This window comes from Vombatus ursinus, unplaced genomic scaffold (assembly GCF_900497805.2).
Source record: "Vombatus ursinus unplaced genomic scaffold, bare-nosed wombat genome assembly UNPS02014832.1, whole genome shotgun sequence".
NCBI classification, from domain to species: domain Eukaryota; kingdom Metazoa; phylum Chordata; class Mammalia; order Diprotodontia; family Vombatidae; genus Vombatus; species Vombatus ursinus.
Window position 1 is genome coordinate 31,794,051 of NW_020954610.1, and position 22,383 is coordinate 31,816,433.

Here is a 22,383-nt window from a genome sequence, read left to right on the forward strand (position 1 = left end):
AAAATAGGCAGAGGAGTCCTACCAAATTCTTTTTATGATACAAATTTGGTACTGATACCTAAACAGGGAAGAGTCAAAACAGAGAAAGAAAGTTCATAGACCTATTTCCTAATGAATATAGATGCAAAATTGAAATATATATATAATATATATATATATATAGAGAGAGAGAGAGAGAGAGAGATTAGCAAAAAGATTACAGAAACTTATCACAATAATAATACATTATGACCAGGTAGGATTTTTGCCAGGAATGCAAGGCTGGTTCAATATTAGGAAAACTATCAGCATTATTGACCATATCAACAACAAAACTAACAGAAATCACATGTTTATCTCAATTGATGCAGAAAAAGCATTTACATAGACATAGCATATGGGTATAAGTTAACTTTGATGTGATGATATAAAAAATAAGAAGTAAAAAAAAGGATTGTACTGGGAGAAGTGGAAAGGGAGAAGCAGAATAGTGTAAATTATATCACATGAAGAGGTGCAAAAGACTTATTACAGGAGAGGGAAAGAAGGAAGGGTGTGAGCATTGTTTGAACCTTACTCTCATCATATTTGGCTCAAATCAGGAATAACATACACACTCAGTTGGGCACAGAAATTTATCTTACACTATAGGGAAGTAGGAGGGGAAAGGGGAAAGAAAATGAAAGGGGGATGGATAGAAAGGAGAACAGAAGGGAAGGCAGAAGTTGAAGAGAAAAGGAGAAAGAAAAGGGTGGGGGCTGATTGAAGGGTGGGCAGATTGAGGGAGGTGGTGGTCAGAAGCAAAACTATGGTGAGGAGGATCAGGGTGAAAGGAGAGAGAAAAGTACAAATAAGGGAAATATAGGATGGATGGAAATACACAGTAAGTAATCATAATTGTGAATGTTAATGGAATGAACTCTCCTATAAAAGGAAAGTGGATGGTAGAGTGAATTAAAAACCAGAATCCTATACTATGTTGCTTATAAGAAACACATTTGAAGCAGAGGGGTACACAAAGAGTAAAAGGAATGAAAAAAATTTGGAACTCAAAATTTTACAAAAATGAATGTTGAAAACTATCTTTACATGTAATCGGAAAAAAAATAAAATACTGCTAAGGGAAAAAAAGAGGAAAATAAAGAGTCAACAGCTTGATAAACTAGGCCCAAAAAATACTAAAGAAAATAACTCCTTAAAAAAAAAACAACAGAATATGCCAAAGGGTAATAGAGGCAGAAAAATACACTGAAGAAAAGAACTCCTTAAAAATTAGAATTGGGCAAATGGGAAAAAAAGGTACAGCATCTAACTGAAGAAAATAATTTCTTAAAAATTAGAATTGGATAAGTGGAAGCTGATGACTCCATGAGACATCAAGAAACAATAAAACAAAGCAAAAGAATGAAAAAAGAAGGAGAAGAAAATGTGAACTATCTCATCAGAAAAACAACTGACTTGTAAAATAGATTGAGGAGAGATAATTTAAGAATTATTGTATTAGCTAAAAGCCATAATCTAAAAAAGAGTCCAGACATCATCTTTCAAGAAATTATATATTAAAAAAACAACCTGACCTGATATCCTTGAATGAGAGAGCAAAATAGAGTAAAATAGCATTGAAAGAATCCACCAATCAACTCTGGAAAGGTATTTATCTCAAAATGAAAATTCCCAGGAATATTATAACCAAATTCCAGAGCTGCCAGGTCAAAAAGAAAATATTGTAAGCAACCAAAAAGAAATGCTTCAAACATCATGGAGTGACAATAAGGATAACACAGATTTAGCAGTTTCTGCATAAAAGGATCACAGAGCTTAGAATATGATATTCTGGAGGGCAAAGGAGCTAGGATTGTAATCAAGAATCACCCACCCAGAAAATCTGAGTATAAATCTTCAGGAGAAAGATGGATATTTAATGAAATAGAAGACTTTCAAGCATTTATGATGAAAAAACCAAAGCTGAATAAAAAAATCTGACTTTCAAATACAAAACTCAAGAGAATCATCAAAAGAGAAATCATAAGTGACTGAATAAATTTAAACTATATTACTATATAAGAAGATGATATGTGTAACTCCTGAGAATGTTCTAATTATTAGGGCAGTTAAAATCATTATACGTAGAGAAAGCACAGGTGTGTTCACTACAATGCGATGATAGCCAAAAAAAAAAAAAAAAATCAAGGGGTGAGAAAGAGGGATGCATTGGGAGAAAGGGAAAGGAGATACTGTTGTTCAGTCATTTCACTTGTGTCTGAATCTTCTTGACCCAATTTGGGCTTTTCTTGGCAAAGATACTGGAATAATTTGCCTTTTCCTTCTGCAACTCATTTTACAGATGAGGAAACTGAGGCAAACAGGGTTAAGTGATTTGCTTGGGGTCACACAGCTAGTAATGTCTGAGGGTAGGTTTGAATTTAGGAAGATTAGTCTTCCTGACTCCAGGCCCAGCACTATCTATTCAGCCACCTAACTGGGAGAGAAATAATAGGGTAAATTATCTCACATAAAAGAGCTATTGCAGTGGAAGGAAAGAAGGGGTAGGGCAGGCAATTCTTGAATGTTACTCTGATCAGAAGTGGCTCAAAGAGGGAATAACTTATGGGCTCAGTTGTGTATAAAATTCTATATTACCTTACAGGGAAGTAGGAAAGGAGGACAAAAAAGGAAGATCCTAATAAAAGGGAGGTCATATTAGAGGAGGCAGTACTCAGAAGCAAAATATTTTTAAGGAGGGACAGAGTGAAAGGAGAGAGAGAGAAGTATAAAAGGAGGTGAGGGAAAGTAGGATGGAGGGAAATACACAGTTAATAGCTATGAATATGAATGGAATGAAATAATCCATAAAATGGAAGCAGATAGCAGAGTGATTACATGATTTGCATACCTCCAGTGATAACATAAACAAATTAGGGGAACATGGAATAGTTTGTCCATCAAATCTATGAACAAAGGAAGAATTTGTGACCAAATAAGAGACAAAGAACATTACATGACATAAAAGGATAATTTTGATTATATAAAATTAAAAAAAAAGATTTTGTACAAACAAAACCAATGAAACAAAAATTAAAAGGAAATCAGAAAATTGAGAAAAAAATTAGTGTTTCTCTGATAAAGTCCTTATTTCTGAAATATATAGAGAACTGAACATATTTATAAGATTATTAGTCATTTCCCAATTGATAAATGGTCAAAGGATATGAAGAGGTAGTTTTCAGATGAAATCAAAGCCATCTGTAGTCATAAGAAAAAAATGCTTTAAATTACTATTAATTAGAGAAATGCAATTTAAAACAACTCTGAGATACCATCTAACACCTTTCAGATTGGCTAATTTGACGGAAAAGGAAAATGGAAGATGTTGAGGGGATACTGGAAAATTGAGATACTAATGTATTAATGCAATCATTCTGAAGAGCAATTTGGAACTATGCCCAAAGGGCCAGAAAACTATGCATAACCTTTGACCTAGCAATGTCACTACTAGGTCTGCACCCCAAAGAGATAAAAAGGGGAATATAAGGACCTACATAAATACAAAAATGTTTGTAGCAGCTCTTTTTTTCGTGGCAAAGAATTGGAAATAGAAGGTATGCCCATCAATTGGGGAGTGCTGAACAAGTTGATGATTATGGAATACTATTGTGCTATAAGAAATCATGAGCAGGATGCTCTCAGAAAAACCTGGAAAGAGTTGCATGAACTGATGCAAAGTGAACTGAGCAGAATTAGGAGAACATTGTACATATAGTAACAACGATATTGTACAATGTTCAACTGTGAATGATTTAATTATTTTCAGTAATATTGTGATCTAAGATAATTTCAAAGGACTTAAAAAAATGCTATCCACCTCCAGAGAAAGAACTGATGTAGTATGAATGCAGATCAAAGCACACCTTTTTTAGAACTTTTTTTGTTTCTTTGCTTTGATCTGTGTTTTCTTTCTCAACCTGATAAACATGGAAATATATTTTGCATGACTGCACATGTATAACCTATATCAAATTGCTTGCCTTCTCAATGAGGGGGAAGAGAAAGTAGGGAGGGAAGGAAAGAATTTATAAATCAATATTTTATAAAAATGAAGGTAAAAATGTTTTAACATGTAATTGGAAAAATAAAATATTAAACAAAAATATTTTTTTAAAATGCACATCATTACTGGGGGGTGGAAGAAGAGTAGTCAATTTAGTGAGTCCAAGAAAGAAAGTTTAAAAAGAACCCAGCTTTTAATGGATCAAGTAAAAAAAGAATTGAGCTGCATAAGGGAAAACTCTAGAAAGCAACATGAGGTTAGACAAGGTGAAAAAAAAAACACATGAATCTGAGAGACTAGAAGCTCAGACAAAGGCCTATAAGTCTAAGATTTCTTGGGCATAAAGTGTGTTGGAATAGTAAAAATGTTGATAATTTATGTCCTTTCTCCTCTCACACTCCTCTCTCAGAACATGAAACGTTTTTCTTTGGGCTTCAGAATGGACATGTTTATAGGTACTTACTTTTCTTTGTTTAAATGTTTACCTTGTCTTTATAAATAGTTTAAACCACTGTCAATTGTTTAGTCAGGGTTTGTTTATTGGGAATACAGTAGGGAGGAAGCAAATGCTGGGAAAATTCCAGGGAGAAGCAATAGAGATTCATATATTTCAAACACAGAGGTGCCTTGAAACATTGTCTCTAATTCAGGTGTTCAAAGCCAAAAACTTAATAAAGGGACTTACCAATTTTGATATTAATTTCCATAACAGTGAAATGAATACTGGGAAATATGTTTGGTCAAGAATCAGTAGTAGGATAAGGGACAAATAGTAGTGATTAAATATTGGTGAACACCATATACCTTAATGTTGCTACACTTTTATCTGTTACATCAGCAACTACCATTGAGATTATATGTATACTTTATGATGGGCATCTGAAAGTGATATATCTTTCTCCTGCCACAAGACCCTATAGCTCAGGTTTGCATTAACACTGAATGTGAGTGTCCAAGGCAGGGTGATAGAATATTTCTGATAAAAAAAAAAAGAAAGAAAGAAACAAACAAACAAACAAACAAAAAACTACTGTCTTTAATATAAGTAGGGAAGTCTCATTCCATCCATAATTCTTGGGAAATAGTAATTGTGTGTGTTTTATTATTTGTAGCCAGAAAAAAAATTCTTTCCATTTTCAGCTAATCAAAGCATCCTTCTGGGCAGTGGTGGCAATTATCTGTTTGAAAATATAAATACGTGACAAAAATCCAGAAAATAAAATGTATAAGTTACAATCATTTGAGTACTTCACAGTTTTGATTAATGATTTCATAATAAATATGCTTTTATTTCTAATATAAGTTATTTCATAATGTCCTAGATACTCAGGAAATGTCTAAAGTCTATGAACTTATTAAAAAACTCTGAAATTATAATTTCTAATTGTAATGTTCATTCTTGCATCTCTTATTATTTCTTATTATTCTACTCTCTTATGTCTACTTTTCCCAATAAACAAGTTTACTACATATTATTATTACAAAGATAAAATTCCCTTCATCTTCTCTCCTCTGATTTTCGATATAGCTGAGAAAACTATTGCAATTTGAATCACTTTATCAGCAAGGTACGGGGAATGAGCAAGAACAAGGAATGAGAATTATGAGACCTTAGGATCCAAATTCAATGATCCTTAAGAATATTTGTTGGAAAATACCAGGAGACTTATTGATCTGTAAATGCCACTAAATCCAAAGGTTTGATTTAGTTTTGATGTGGATTTTCTGGATTTTACACACAAGAAAACTTATGTAAGTTCTCAAACAAATACTTCCTTTCCTCTAAAACTAAATGGCTCCTTCTCTTTTATCAAGATTCATTTATTCAACAAATATTTATTAAGCACCTGGGACATTGTGCTGAGGGCTAGTATGTACGTAGCATGGTCCCTGCTTTCATGGAGCTTCCGTTGAGGTAGGGGGATACAAAGACATATAGACAACAATAATACCCAACACTACATGATAAGAGCAATGGGGATATGATGCAGAAAGGTCATTGCCTGTGAGAAGAAGGCAATCAGGGCAAAAAAAAAGTAGCATTTCATTTTGGTTATAGAAGGATGGATAAGAATTCTACAGGCAAATACTTTAATGATGAATGAAACTAATGTCTCAAACTATTATTATTATTTTGAGTTATCAAAAAATTCTGTAATCCCACAGTTTACAATTGAGATTTCACCAGTGATTATTTATTGAACATCCATTTTGTACAAGGTGCTGAAAAAGATATAAATCACCTGCCCTTTAGGACATCCTTTCTGAATATTGCCTGAAGATTCAAACCCTGCCTCAAACATTGATAGTTTAAAACCATGGGAAAGTTAGTTAGCTTTTCTGAGCCTCATTTTCTTCACCTATAATAATTGTAGTAGCTACCTCACAAGAGTCTTAAAGTTTAAAGAACTTTAAATGAAGTTTGAGTATCATATAACTGACAGTTGTTACATATGTTATATGTACATACATCTCAATCCTGTATTTCATATGAATATAAGATAATGAATCTTGCTTCATTGAATTGTTTTGTGGAATTAGTTACATTATGTTATGGAAACACTTAAGGTGTTTTTGTTGTTGTTAGTAATTCATATGTTTGAAATTCTGAGAGGTAGCAGGAATTAGGTTCAGAAAGGCCTGGACTCAAGTCCTGCATCTGACATACACTGTTCGTGTGTCCCTAGGCTAGTCACAACTTCTCAGTGCTTAGGCAACTCTAATATTTTAAGTTACCCAGTAAGTGCCAGTGTGCTTAGTAGAGGGACTTCCTTACCAAGTGTTCCCTATACCAATATAATTGCAAATTAGTCCAGTTCAAAAACTTTAATTACCATCTCCTCCCCCACAACCAGTGGAATGACAGATTAGATTTATGCTAAGTGTACTATTAAAACCAAAGATGAAAGCAGAAACTAGAAAAATGCTTTTCTGAATGAGCAAGGAGATATCTGAGTCCAGGGGAAAATACAATTGATTTGAAGACAGTTAAATATAGAAAACATTTTTGTTAATCTATTTAGGACATGTACTACATATAGAGCCTGTCTCTTCTCCCTCCTGATTCCCAAGAATCAAAAGGTCTTCCAATATTAAACACACATAACAAATAATAATTTTTAATGGAGAAGAACTTAGATGATGGCAGGAAAATTCACTGACATTCACTGAAATATTTATTTCCATTTTGGAAAAGAAGAAGGTAGTAGTTGGTGAAATATTCAAGCCAATATGCTTTATTTAGAGATAAAGTATTCACTTCTGAATAACAGCTGACAAGGGGGCTTAGACAGAGATAGAGAACTGGACTTTTCAAACAGCTTGGATGCAGTTGGCAGAAGAAGACTTTCAGAAGGAGTTACAAAATGAATAATTTGGATTGTATAGATCTAGACTGCCTTACTCTCTTTTCTGTTCTTCCATGTTATCATTGATTACTGAATGAATGGCATGGCAGGGTTTAGGGGAAACATGGCAGAAGGCTTTAGAAAGTTTCTTAAAGAAAAAAGTGGGAGGTGGAGCCAAGATGGCTGAAAAAAAAGCAGTAACTTTCTTGAGCTCTCTCCAAAACCCCTCCAAACACCTGTAAAATGGCTCTAAACAAATTCTAGAGCAATAGAACCCACAAAAAGAGAGTGAAACAAATTTCCAGCCCAAGACAACCTGGATAGTTGATTGGAAAGGTATATTGCACCAGGCTGGGAGAGGAGCACAGTTCAACCTGGGCCACGCAGGCAAAAAACAGGCCTCATGGGACTGAATCACTGGTAGCTGTGACTATTTCCAGACTTCTCATCCCACAAACACCAAAGACAACTTAGAAGATCAGTAGGAAAAGTCTGTGACTACAGTGAGATTGGTCTGGCCCCAGTCCCAGCACAGCCCTGGAGTGGTAGCTGCTTCCAGAGCTCTTGGCCCACAGACTGACCTGGAAAATAGATCCAGGAGAGATAATTTAAAAAATTATTAGACTACCTGAAAGCCACAATCAAAAAAAAGAGCCTAGACATCATCTTTCAAGAAATTATCAAGGAAAACTGCCTTGATATTCTAGAACCAGAGGGCAAAATAGAAATTGAAAGAATATACTGATCACCTCCTAAAAGAGATCCCCAAAGGAAAACTCCTAGGAATATTGTAGCCAAATTCCAGAGTTCCCAGGTCAAGAAGAAAATATTGTAAGCAACCAGAAAGAAACAATTCAAGTATTGTGGAAACACAATCAGGATAACACAAGATTTAGCAGCTTCTACATTAAGGGATTGGAGGGCTTGGAATACGATATTTCAGAGGGCAAAAGAGATAGGATTATAGCCAAGAATCACCTATCCAGCAAAAAATAAAAATGGACAGTCAGTGAAATAAAGGACTTTCAAGCATTCTTGATAAAAATACTAGAGCTGAATTCAACTTTCAAACACAAGACTCAAGAAAAGCATAAAGAGGTAAACAGGAAAGAGATATCATAAGGGACTTATTATAGTTGAACTGTTTACATTCCATTTTGCCAAACTGCATCCTGTGCCTGCTAAATTTCCTCTGTAATCTCTTTCTGACCAGCTGTCCTTTACTATCTCTGGGCTGAGAGCTCCTGAAACTGCTGCTGTAGTCCTGACTACCTCCAAGGCCTGCTCACTGTTCTTGCTACATGTGCTCAGGCTGGTCTCAACCTCGATGTCACATACTTCTTCTGCTGACATCCTAAATTGTTTTGGGTTAGGAAAATGTCTCACCTTGACTTTTTGTTGACTTTGGTGTTCCAGAATTCTATTTGAGATGTTATTTTAAAGTTGTTGGAGAGAAATGTTGGGAGAGTTAGGCAGGTTTCCTGCCTCTACTCTGCCATCTTGACTCCACCCCCACTTTGCTACACTTTGAGAACTTTATTTACATAAACTACAGGAAAGGTGTTTTCAATTTGTGCATCCTAAGCTTTTTTGGGGACTGGGATGGGAAGGCAAAGGAGAATTAAAAATCATAAACCATAGGAGTAGTAAAAGAATAGAATCTGAATGCAGATCTAAGTTACATTATTGTTATTTTAATGTGTGTTTTCTTTCACAACATGACTAATACAGAAATGAATTTGGAACTCAGAATTTCAAGAAAACTAATGTTAAAAATTTTACATGTATTGGAAAAAATATTTAAAATAGAATAGATAATTCTTGTAGATAATACAGAAGATCAGTAATATTGTAATATAGTTTTGCCACACATGTTAAAGAAATTATGACATTACTAACAATTGCAATGTAATGTGCTAGTAATAAAATGTGTTAATATAACTTTTGAAACAACCCCTTGATCCTTACTATCTCTCTCCTGGACTATCACAATAGCCTTCTAATTGTTCTTCCTCCCACAGATCTATCCTCTCTATAATCTGTCTTTCATTCAGCTACTAAAGTAATTTTCTGAAAGCACAGATACTACAATGTCAGCTCTAGTAGCTCCCTCTAGGCCCCAGCATCAAATCTTAAAGCCATTGTTGGATTTTTAAAATCCTTTCTCACTTATTCCTTCACATTTTTCTATTCCTCTTATACTTTATACTCCCTTCCACATAGTTAATGATCCAGTGACACTGACTTTCTTGCTGTTCCTCACTCAAACTCATCTCCCAACTCTGTGCAGTTTAAATGATTACCCCTCATGTCTAGACTGCTTTCCATTATTTCCACTTCCTATCTTCCTTCTGTTCCTTCAAAACTCAAGCTCTAACATCACTTTCTACAGGTATTTCCTGGTACTTTGTTTTTTGCTATCCTTTGAATGCCCGTTCTTAGCACAGTGCTGATGTATAGCAATTGCTTAATAAATGCTTGTTGATTGACTTCCAGTATGTCATGTAAAAATCAGCCTTATTTTTAAAAATTAAGTATCTAATTTAAAGACTAAGAATCAGATTCACCTGAGCCCTTCCTCAAACCCTTCCAAATATCTCCAAAAAATGAATGCAAACAAATTCTAGAGCAGCGGAACCAACAAAAAGACAGAATGAAATAAATTCCCAGCCCAAAGTAACCTGGAAGGTTGACAGAAAACATCTGTTGCACCAGGGTGAGAGAGAAGCACAGTCCAGAACATGCTGCACCAATACAGATCAGGCTTCAGGGCAACTGAATCACTGGCAGCAGTGGCTGTTTCCAGACTTCCCAGCACACAGATGCCTAAGACAACTTAGAAGGTCAGCAGGAAAAGTCTGTCAGACCTGGGTGAGAGAGGAGCCCAGTACAGCACAGTATGGACCAGCACAGCCCTAGTCCCAGCAAACCAGGAGTAGGCCTTGGGAATGATGAATCAGCAGCAGCAGCAGCACTGGCTATTTCCAGAGCTCTCAGCCCACAGATGATAAGGGAGTCAAACACTTGGTGAGAAGGAGATTACACGGGTCTCTTTGCTAGCACTGAGGCAGGACTCTGTAGTTTGCCCACACTTGGATCCAGGTCTGAGTTCTGGGTGGCAGTCCCAGGATGATGAAAAGCACTAGCAGAACAGAGCTTGTGGCCACAGTGGAGGGGGAGGCCTCCTCACAGTTCTAGGGTAGAAAAGAGTGCTTGTGGTGGCTCACAGACCAGAGCACAGGCCTGGAGAGGAGTAAATACCTCTCCTAAGATCATACCACCTTGGAAGAACTGAAAACTTACAGGTCCCTAGTAGTATCTCTGAAAAGCTCGGACAGTTTGTCCTCCACCCTGGAAGCAGAGCTCTATCTTTTTTTTTAATTAATTTATTTTTAGTTTTCAACATTCACTTCCACAAGCTTTTGAGTTCCAAATTGTCTCCCCATCTCTCCCCTACCCCACACAAAATAGCATGCATTCCTAACACCGCTTTCCCCAACCTGCCCTCCCTTTTATCACCCCACCCACTTTTCTTAACCCCTTCCCCTTCTATTTTCCTGTAGGGCAAAATAAATTCTTATACCCCATTGCCTTTATATCTTATTTCCCAGTTGTATATAAAAACAAATTATATATAAAAACACAATTTTTATATTTTTTTTACAAAAATATAAAAATAAAATTTTTAACATTTGTTTTTGAAACTTTGGTTTCCAAATTCTCCCCTCCCTCTCTCCTCATTCATTCTCATTGAGAAGGCAAGTAACTCAATGCAGGTTATACATGTGTAGTCATGCAAAACACTTACATAATAGTCATGTTGTGAAAAACTACCTATATTTCCCTTCATCCTATCCTACCCCCCATTTATTCTATTCTCTCTTTTGACCCTGTCCCTCCTCAAAAGTGTTTGCTTCTGATTAACCCTTCCCCTAATATGCCCTACCTTCTTTAATCCCCCCCCCCCGCCTTACCTGCTTTCCCCCTATTTTCCTGTAGGGTAAGATGGATTTCCACACCCAAGTGAGTGTGTATGTTATTCCCTCCTTAAGCCAAATCCAATGAAAATAAGATTCACTCATTCCCTCTTACTTTTCCCCACTTCCCCTCCATTGTAAAAGCTTTTTCTTGTCAGTTTTATGTGAGATAATTTACCCCATTCTACCTCTCCCTTTCTCCTTCTCCCAGGATAATTCTCTCACCCTTTAATTTTATTTTTAGATATCATCCCTTCATCTTCAACTCATCCTGTGCCACACATATGTGTGTGTGTGTATATATACACACATATGTGTGTGGTGTGTATGTATATGTACCCATGTATGCATGTATATGTATGTATGTGTATGTATGTATGTACGTATGCATGTATGCATGTATATGTCTGCATGTGTGTATGTATGTATGTGTATACACACACACACACACAAATATATATTATTTCCCCCCTCCAACTCCCCTAATACTGAGAAAGGTCTCATGAATTACAAATATCATCTTTCCATGTAGCGATGTAAACAGTTCAACCATAATAAGTCCCTTATGATTTCTCTTTCCTGTTTACCTCTTCATGCTTCTCTTGAGTCTTGTATTTGAAAGTCAAATTTTCTATTCAGCTATGGTCTTTTCATCAAGAATGCTTGAAAGTCCTCTATTTCACTGAATGTCCATTTTTCCCCCTGAAGGATTATACTTAGTTTTGCTGGGTAGGTCATCCTTGGTTGTAATCCTATCTCCTTTGCCCTCTGGAATATTATATTCCATGCCCTGTGGTCCCTTAATGTCGAAGCTGCTAAATCTTGTGTATCCTGATTGTGTTTCCACAATACTTGAATTATTTCTTCCTGGCTGCTTGCAATATTTTCTCCTTGACCTGGGAACTCTGGAATTTGACTGTAATATTCCTAGGAGTTTTCCTTTGGGGATCTATTTCAGGAGATGATTGGTAGATTCTTTCAATTTCTATTTTACCCTCTGGTTCTAGAATATCAAGGCAGTTTTCCTTGATAATTTTTTGAAAGATGACGTCTAGGTTCTTTTTTTGATTGTGGCTTTCAGGTAGTCCAATAATTTTAAAATTACCTCTCCTGGATCTATTTTCTAGGTCAGTGATTTTTCCAATGAGATATTCCACATTGTTTTCTATTCTTTAAAATTCCTTTGTTTTGTTTTATTTTTTACAATTTCTTGATTTCTCATAAAGTCATTAGCTTCCATTTGCTCCATTCTAATTTTTAAGGAAGTATTTTATTCAGTGAGCTTTTGGACTTTGTTTTCCATTTGGTCAATTCTGCTTTTGAAAGCATTCTTCTCCTCTTTGGATTTTTGAACCTCTTTTGCCATTTGAGTTAGTCTATATTTTAAGGTGTTATTTTCTTCAGTATTTTTTGTGTCTCCTTTATATTTAACTCTTAACAAAAAGTTAAAGGGTCAAGTGGAAATGAGCAAACAATGGGAAAAAAAAACTTTGACTATAGAAACTTATTTTGGTGACAAGGAAGTTCAAAACATACACTCAGAAGAAAACAACAAAGTTAAAGCTCCTACATCCAAAGCCTCCAAGAAAAATATGAATTGGTCTCAGACCATGGAAGAACTCAAAAAGGATTGAAAATCAAGTGAAAGAGGTGGAGGAAAAATTGAGAAGATAAATGAGAGCGATGCAAGAAAATCATGAAAAGCAAGTCAACAGCTTCTTAAAGGAGAAACAAAAAAAAAAATACTGGAGAAAATAAAACCTTAAAAAACAGACTAGGCCAAATGGTAGAAGAGATCCAAAAGGCCAATGAGAAGTATTTCTTAAAAAATAAAATTGTCCAAATGGAAAAGGAGGTCCAAAAACTCACTGAAGAAAATAATTCTTTAAAAATTAGAATGGAGCAAATTAGAGCTAATGATTCTATGAGAAAACAAAAAAATCATAATACAAAACCAAAAGAATGAGCAATGTGGAATATGTGATTTAAAAAAAACAAGTGACCTGAAAAAATAGATCTAGGAGAGAGAATTTTAAAATTATTGCACTATGTGAAAACCATTATTTTAAAAAAAAAAGCCTAGATATCATCTTTCAAGAAATTATCAAAGAAAACTGCCGTTATATCCTAGAACTAGAGGGCAAAATAAAAATTGAAAGAATCCACTGATTACCTCCTGAAAGGGATACCAAAAGGAAAACTACAAGGAATTTTGTAGCCAAATTCAAGAGTTCCCACGTAAAAGGGAAACTATTGCAGACAGCCAGAAAGAAACAATTCATGTATTGTGGAGTCACAATCAGGGTAACACAAAATCTAGTCATTTCTACAAGGGCTTGGAATATGATATCTCAGAGGGCAAAGGAGCTAGGATTACAATCAAAAGTCACCTACCCAAGAAAATTGAGTATAATCCTTCAGGGAAAAAATGGACATTCAATGAGATAAAGAAATTTCAAATATTCTTAAGAAAAGATCCCAGAGAGGGCAGCTAGGTGGCACAGTGGATACAGCCCTGGCCCAGGATTCAGGAGGATCTGAATTCAAATCTTGCCTCAGACACATAACACTTACTAGCTGTGTGACCTTGGGCAAGTCGCTTAACCCCATTGCCTAACCAAAAGAAAAAATAATACATAAAGAAAAAGAAAAGATCCCAGAGCTAAATAGAAATTTTGACTTTTGAATACAAGACTTAAGAGAAGCATGAAAAGGTAAACAGAAAAGAAAAATCATAAGGGATTTATTAAAGTTTAACTGTTTACATTCTTACATGGAAAGATGATATTTATAACCCATAATACCTTTCTCATAGTTAAGGTAGTTAGGAGGAGCATATATAGACAGAGGGCACAGGTGTGAGTTGAATATGAAAGGGTGTTATCTAAAAAATAAAATAAAATTAAGGGTTAGCAAGGAAGGGAGAAAGGTAGACATAGAATGGGGTGATTATCTTGCATAAAAGAGGCAAGAAAAAGCTTTTTAGAGTAGAAGAGAAGAGTGGGAGGTGAGGGGGAGTAAGTGAACCTTACTCTCATCAGAATTGGCTTAAAGAGGGAATAATGTACACACTCAATTGTATACAGAAATCTATCTTACTCTATAGGAAAGTAAGGGGGAAGGAGATAATAGAAGGAGGGAGATAGAAGGGATGTCAAATTGTTTTGCCAGAAGCAAAACACTTTTGAGAAGGGACAGGGTCAGAAGAAAGATAAAATATAATAAACAGGAGGAGAATAGGATGGAGGGAAATACATTTAGACTTCCACTTTACTATTATGGAGGTGTTTTCCATGACTACACCTGTATAATCTACATTGAATTGCTTGAATTCTCAGTTGGGGGAGGGGTCGAAGGAAAGAAGGAGGAGAATTTGGAACTCAAAATTTTAAAAATTCATTTAAAAATGAATAAAAATGCTTTTATATGTAACTGTGGAAAAATAAAATACTAAATATAAATGCAGAAAAAAGAATAGAAATAAGAACAATTATTTGGGCTGCATTGCATTTGTGATATCTTCCAGCACTTTCAATGATTCTAGCTGCTTATTGCCACAAAAGCTTATCTTTTGAATGTGATACTTCTCTTGGTAATGCCATATGGCTGCAAATAATAGAACACTGCAAGCTTAGAAGAATCCAATGACTCAAAGAGCAATGGAAGTCACAATATGGATGTAAGAAGATTGACACATATTATCATATATTGTTTGGGAGAAGTGGTATAAAAGCAATCATATAGGGCATTTGTAGCTAGAAATGGAGGGAGAGAGACAACAGGAGATAACGGATGGACAGTTCAAGTGTAGAATGGATTTGTTCATAAGTTCTCAATGACCTATGATTTCATTCATGTGTAAAATGCCTTAATCAATACAGATTCACCCCATCAATACTTATTAAGTGCTAGGTATTATGTTAGTAACTGAGGATATAAAAATACAAAAAGTACTGCTTACCTTCTACAATATTATATTTTATAGTCCTAGAGATTTACCTGAAGGTTGAATGACTTTTGCCTGTGGTCATATAGCTATAAAATACTCTGTCAGTGGTGTGATTTGAAGAAAGGTCTTTCCAATGTCAAGTCCAGAATTCAATCATTATAATATGCTGCTCCTTTTTGCATACCCATCTATAAAAGAGCCAGAGAAAAGCCTCTTTGTGTTGGATTGTTGGATGGATTCTCTGTTCTGTGAATGTTGTATAGAAAGACAAGACATAAAAGGGAAAAAGATAATTAGGATGGATTGTGACCTGCACTAGTAGAGGGAGCAGCTATCTCAGTAAGATCACAGTTATGGGAGATGATTCTGGAAGGATGGCAGAACAGGTCAGACAATTCCAGTCTCTCCAGATTTCCCCCACAAACGAGATAAAATAGTACCTCAGGGTAAACACAGATCAGTTAAAAATAAGAGTTGGGGCAGAACAGTGGTCCCCCTGGGACAACCAGAGAAAAATCCCAGGAAAAAGTTTGGTCACTGTGAAGAGTAAACATCTCCAGACTAGCTCCTCTGAAATGACAAGTGGCAAGCCCTGGGGCTACCTGGTTTGGGAGGTGACCTCTGCCCCAGGCACAGGAATTTTCATCTCCAAGACAATGAGGGTAGTTGGGTGTCTGAGAACAGGAAGACTGAGGGAACTTCAGCTGATAAGGGACACCAGACAAGTTGTGCTGGAGAGATGCTGCCCTGGGCGAGAAGGGACCAGCACATGCCCAGTGAGTTCAGAAGGAACCAGGATGCCACAGGTTGTGGGCATTTACAGGAGGGTGGAGATCTTGGTTTCAGTTCTAGGACCAAAGGGAGAACTGAAGGAGGATCTGAATCTGGAGATACCATCTTCCATACCCCAGGACTAAAGGTGATTACAAAAAATAAACTGCTACAAATTAAAAAAAAAAAGAGCAGGCAAAGGAGAAAGAATCCAACCATAGAAAATTACTATGGGAATAGAGAAGACCGGGATTCATTTTCAGAAGAGGATATTGAAGCAAAGAAACCCTCTTCTACCCCAAAGAGTAATGTCAAATGGTCACCTGCCTAAAAACAATTCAGTGAAGAACTTTAAAAAGACTTTAAAATTCAAATAAGAGAGATTGAGGGGAAAAAAAATTAAAAAAGAACAGTCCAAGCAAAACAAGATTATGAAAAAAAAGTCAACCAATTAAAAAAGTAGATCTAGAATCTTTTTTTTTCTCCTTTTTGATGGGCAATTGAGGTTAAGTGACTTGCCCAGGGTCACACAGCTAGTAAGTGTTATGTGTCTGAAGCCAGATTTGAACTCAGGTTCTCCTGACTCCAAGGCTGGAGTTCTATCCACTGTGCCACCTAGCTGCCCCTTAGATCTAAAATCTTAAGGAAGAAAACAACTCCTTGAAAATTAGAATTGGGCAAGGAGAATCCAGTAAAGTTATGAGACCATGAAATAATAAAACAAAATATAATGAACAAATAAACATCTCATAGGAAAAACAACTTATCTGTTGATCAGATCAGGAAGAGAAAACATAAGAATAATTTTATTACCTGAAAGCTATTATCAAAGAATAATCTTTATACAATAATACAAGAAATAGTTAAAGAAAATTATCCTGAATTAAAGAAAATTGTCCTGAAGCATTAGAACAAGAGGGGAAAGTAGAAATAGAAAAAACCCACCAAACACCACCTGAAAAAGATTCTACAAGAAAAACCTACGGGAATATCATAGCTAAATTCCAAAACTTCCAGCCCAAGGACAAAAATATTATGAGCAACAAGAAAAAAATAGTTTAAATATGGCAGTGCCACAATTAGAATCACACAAGACCTAGCAGTTGTAATGTGAAAAGACCATAGGTCTTGGAACACTATATATCAAAGAGCAAAAGAAATGGGATTGAGGTTGAAAAAATCATACCCAGCAAAGTTAAACATAATCCAGAATGGGGAAAAAAAGGATACTTAATGAATTATCGGACTTTCAGGATTTTATTTTAAAAAATCTGACCTTAATAGACGATTTGACATATAAGAGCTAAGAGAAATATAAAGTACATATCAAAGACTAATTATAAGGGACTCTATAAGGATAGACTGTTTGACTTTAATATGAGGAAATGCAAAATATGTGTCTAAGATTATTATTAGTAATTGGGTAGCTCATAAGAAAGATTAGGGCAGATCTGAGTATGATATGATTTTAAACAGTAAAACTATTTGGGAACAGGTAGAAAGAGTAATTATCTTATACAAAGGAGGTGGGAGAGGAAGAACTGAGAGGAATTAGATGGGGGATGAGCGCTGATAGATCTGGAACCCTACTTTCATTGGGAATGGGTTTAAGAGGTAAATATATATATATAACATATAATGAAATATATATTATATATATAGGCATAGAAGTCTTCTAAATTTAGAAAGAAATAAAAGGCTAAAGGGATAGGGAGGGAGAGAAGATAAGGCAGTGATTTTTAGAGGGGAGGGTGAGGGAACAGGATAAAGGGGACTCTAGAAGAGTGTTTAGATTAATGGGAATGGGAGGACAAGGGAGGGATCCTTGGAGCAGGGGTAGGTTAAGTAATGAGAGGGCAAGGTAGTAGATAAAAGTAAAGGAGTCAGGAGGGATAGGAAACAAGAGATAAACACAAACGAAATAAAGAACAGGTGTAGAATTTGTTAGAGAAAAAAGAGCAGGGGTGGTAATCATGATATCAGACAGTTAAGGCTAAACTAGATTTAATCAAAAGAGAAAAATAAGGAAACTATGCTATGTGTCAGCCATATTCATCAATGTTCTTTTGGACTGTTTAAAATAACTAGACAGTATAAGGTTGCAATATTTCAATGGTATAGGAAATGACGAGTTGGTGAACTTGGAAAAATATGGAAAGAGTTGGACTTAGGAAGGAAGTGGTTATCTACCCTCAGAGAAACAGAGGACAAATAAGTATAGTACAGTCTTGCACAGATACATATGAATGTATGTCTACATATGAGTATGATCATAGATATCTACATATATATGTGTATGTAAATGTATATATTTATGAGTATATGTATATACATATGTGTATATGTCTCTGTCTGTGTGTGTGTGTGTGTGTGTGTGTGTGTGTGTGTGTATCTGCCCTTAATTGTAGCTTCCTTGGGATGGGGCAGGGAGAAATGGGGAAAAAGAGCAGAGTAAAATGTGCACAGCAGAGAACAAAAGAAAACTTAGAGCTTAAATAAAGAAAAGATGGACAGCTCTGAACATAATGTGTAGTATTCATTATATAATCCTCTCTTATGTTCTACTGTGCACATGGCAATTTTGTTTTTATTTTCTTATCTTGTATTTAAGTTAACAATATGCTTCTCCTTCTTTTCTTATTATGTATTTAAGCTTAAAATTTGAAAAAAATAAAAAAGATCACAGTTATGTATAAGCATCCAAGGAAGATTAACATTTTCTAGGATAGGTTCTTATCATGTTATGGATATCTCCTGGATTTTCCAAAGAACTCCTGGAATAGCAAAGTCCCTCTACAAATGCAAACCAGCAATTTCTATGCAACTCACAGTTTCAGAGTTGCTCAGAGAACTGGGAGGTCAAGTTATTTCCCAAGAAACACATAGACAATGTGTGCTGGAGATGGTATTTGAACCAGGTCTGGCTTTGAGGTCAGATTGCTATCCCTTATGCTACATGCTTTGTAAGAAGCCTTTCCTGATCCCCTTAATGTTAGTACTTTCCCACTGTTAATTATCTCTAATTTATCCTATATATGGCTTGATTGTACTGAGTTGTTTTAATGTTATTTCCCCCATTAGAATGTGAATTCTTTGAGAGCTTGGACTGTTTCTTACCTTTCTTTATATCCCCATTGCTTAGTAGTGCCTGATACATAGTGGGCACTTAATAAATGTTTATTGACTGACTGACACACTGTTTTTCCTATATGTAGATGTATTTTTTAAAAAAATGGAAAATAAGGCATAAAAGTCTATTTTCCAGGCCTTTGTTGTTGATGTGAATGTGAAAGTAAAGATGTTATGAAATTTGTCAGTAGAGATAGTTAACTTTTTTCTGAACCTTTCTAAACATTTGCATGTCTATTTTTACATTTCTCCCTCCAATTGTCCAACTTTATCACTCTGACAAGAGGCATGGAATTTTCAAAATACTGTCTTTGCAGTCAAAAATAATATTTGTCCCCAGAATAGTCAGTTATTCGCACTGTTCTATAGCATTAGAAAAACTATTTCCACAATTAGGTTGACATTCTCAAAACAGACCACATAGTTGATATACTCTGTCACTTGGACCATTATCTGTGCATACCAGAGACTGACTTTTCTGTTTAAAAACAATTTTAATAGTTTCTAATCACACAACTAACTGAAAATGTGATTTATGGCAAAACAGTTTGTTTAGAGAAATTGACAGTAAAGTAACAGTACTTTAGCCATAAACTTGTGATAGTTTTTTCCTCCATTGTGTAGGTATTTTACTGGACAGTTTTGCTATTTGGGCCATATTCTTATCTTGAGGCAGGTAACTTACATTTCAATAATGAGGTATGTGAATATCTGGTTAAAAAGAAAAAAAAAACCTTTTTAATGCTTTGTTAAGACTTTAAAAAAGTTCATTTTTTTAATTTTATCTGTATAACATTCTGCTAGGCAGCAAGAAAGTGATCAATCAAAATATGTAGATAAATCATATTTAAATTCTATGAGTACCAAAATATATTATGATATTTGTTTCATGAATTTGCTTTGCTATCAGTTTTCCTTTTTCTCAATGTTAATTATCCAACTTATGCCTCAAAATAAAAAAAAAAAGTCACAAGTTAAAAATCAAGGAGCCATTTGATTTGGTCAGGCAGCCTGGATACAAGATCAAGCATTATAGAATTGAGGCAGAATATATAATAAACTTTATAGCTTTGTAAAATCAACTCATGAGGAAAGAAGGGCTAGAAAAAAAGGGGCTGGTGTCATTTACATCTTTTATGAATTTCAGACAGGTTGGGTAATAAAAAGATAATTTCGACATTCATATATTTTGCAAACTCATCTCAAATGTCAAAATGCCCCTCCTGATAATTACTCACCAATTGATATCTTGCTGTCTATAATTATTATGTAATATTTGAGTATACTGAACACACTGAGGTATGAAACGAGCATGAGAGAATAGTCTTTACACATTTTGTTATCTTCCCTCTATCTCATTCTTATTTTTTTTACCATGTTTCCTGCTTTCTCTATGAAATGAGGAAATGTAAAATAATTTGCTCTAAGAATAGTGACTAAATTACCTTTAAATAGTTTGCATATGATGGAATTTCATAGTCCCCAAAGTGTATCTTTATTAATTTGCTTCTTTTAGTACTACTGTTTCTTGAAAGTTTCTATTGTTGATTATAATTCAATTCTGTAACCTGTCTTTTGGACCCCATCCACAAGATGTAACCATCGTTTTTTGGGTAGGTGGTTTTTATACAGGATTTCTCAAACTCCTTCTTTGAAATTGTGCAGAAAAGATAGAATTATTATTGTACAGAAAATATGGAATTATTATCTGAACCCTGACCTTGTTTGTGGATGTTGCATGTGTGTGCATGCATGTGCTCATGTCTGTGTGTGTGTATTTTTGTGTGTGTGTGTTGATGGGGAAAAGCAAGAAAGCATCAACAAATGAAAAATATCAGAGAAGAGAGTCCAGGAATAGCTGATAAAAGATAAGCCATGAGGATCTCCCAAGGAGTCAGGCTAGTAGGAAACAGATCCATGGTTGGGAGGTTTCCATATCACAGATGTCAAGGATAGGACTGATCCTGTGTTGGGTCTGGGCATCAGCAAAAATAGCAGAGCCAGGGATCTAGAACCCTCACAAAGGTGTGAGAGACATTTGTTGAGGTTAATTGTTTGTGGCTGTTTCTCTTTCTCTGTTCCTCTCAAGAGAAGATACTCTCCAGGGAGCCAATATTCTTCCATCTCTTAGGAAAACCCACATATCTTCTTTCCAGAACCAGTGAAAGTAGCCAGAAGGGCAAAAACTTTTTTGTCTCTTACCTGTTACTTTCAATTTAGATTTTTTAAAAAAATTACCTATCACAAAATAAATCAACTTGTGATTCTGACTCTGAGTGATTATTATAAGTAACTTTGAAGGGATGGGGACTTGAATGATAGTGGCTTTGCAAACTCACTTACTTTATCACCACAAAAGGACTTGGGAGTGTGGTGCTACATATTTAGTAAAGGTGGGAATTTATTAGGTTATTTTAAGGAGTGCCCTGAAAGGGAGGGAGTCATTTCTCTGAAGAGATGAGAAATGTAAGCTGATGCAGACCCAGAGGGAGGAGGATCAAATCTCGAGGGGAGTCAGCAAGATGGGGAACGATTTCCTCTCCCTGTTGGGTTTAAAATCATGTCCCAGAAAGGGAGCGAATTGCCAGGGAAGCTCCACTCAGATAGAGGAAGGGAGAACAAGCTCCTCTAACATGAGCAGGCATGTCCTTTGTTTAAGGGATGACTGACAGATTGACCTGCCTTCCTCACTAATACCATCTGGTGGTTATGATCACAAAAGTGTTGGCCTGGATGTTCTTTCTTGTGAATTCTCCAGGGTGTTTGGAATATGTAATTGGGGTCTCAATCATTTCATGTTGTAGACTTATTAGATATTGTTATTTATAAGTAGAGTAAATAAAGACACACTCAGATAGTTCTCTAGTTAAAGAACACAGAATAAAACATAATTCTGATGGAAGAAGGGTGTCTAAACTCAGATACAGCCACAAATCAGTCAATCCCCAACCACTGATAGTGCAGTGTAGAATATCATATTTAAAGGCAGAGATTCAAATCCCAGCTCTATCACTCATCTAAAGTGACTTTAGATGTTTAATTTCACCTTTTGGGGCCTCATTTTTCTTGTCCATAAAGTGAAGGTACTGGACTTGATCACCTCTAAAGTCCTTTCTAGCTCTAATCTATCATAGTATAGTCCTATGTCTTTCAGAACCAAAGGCATCAGAAAGGCTGAAGAGA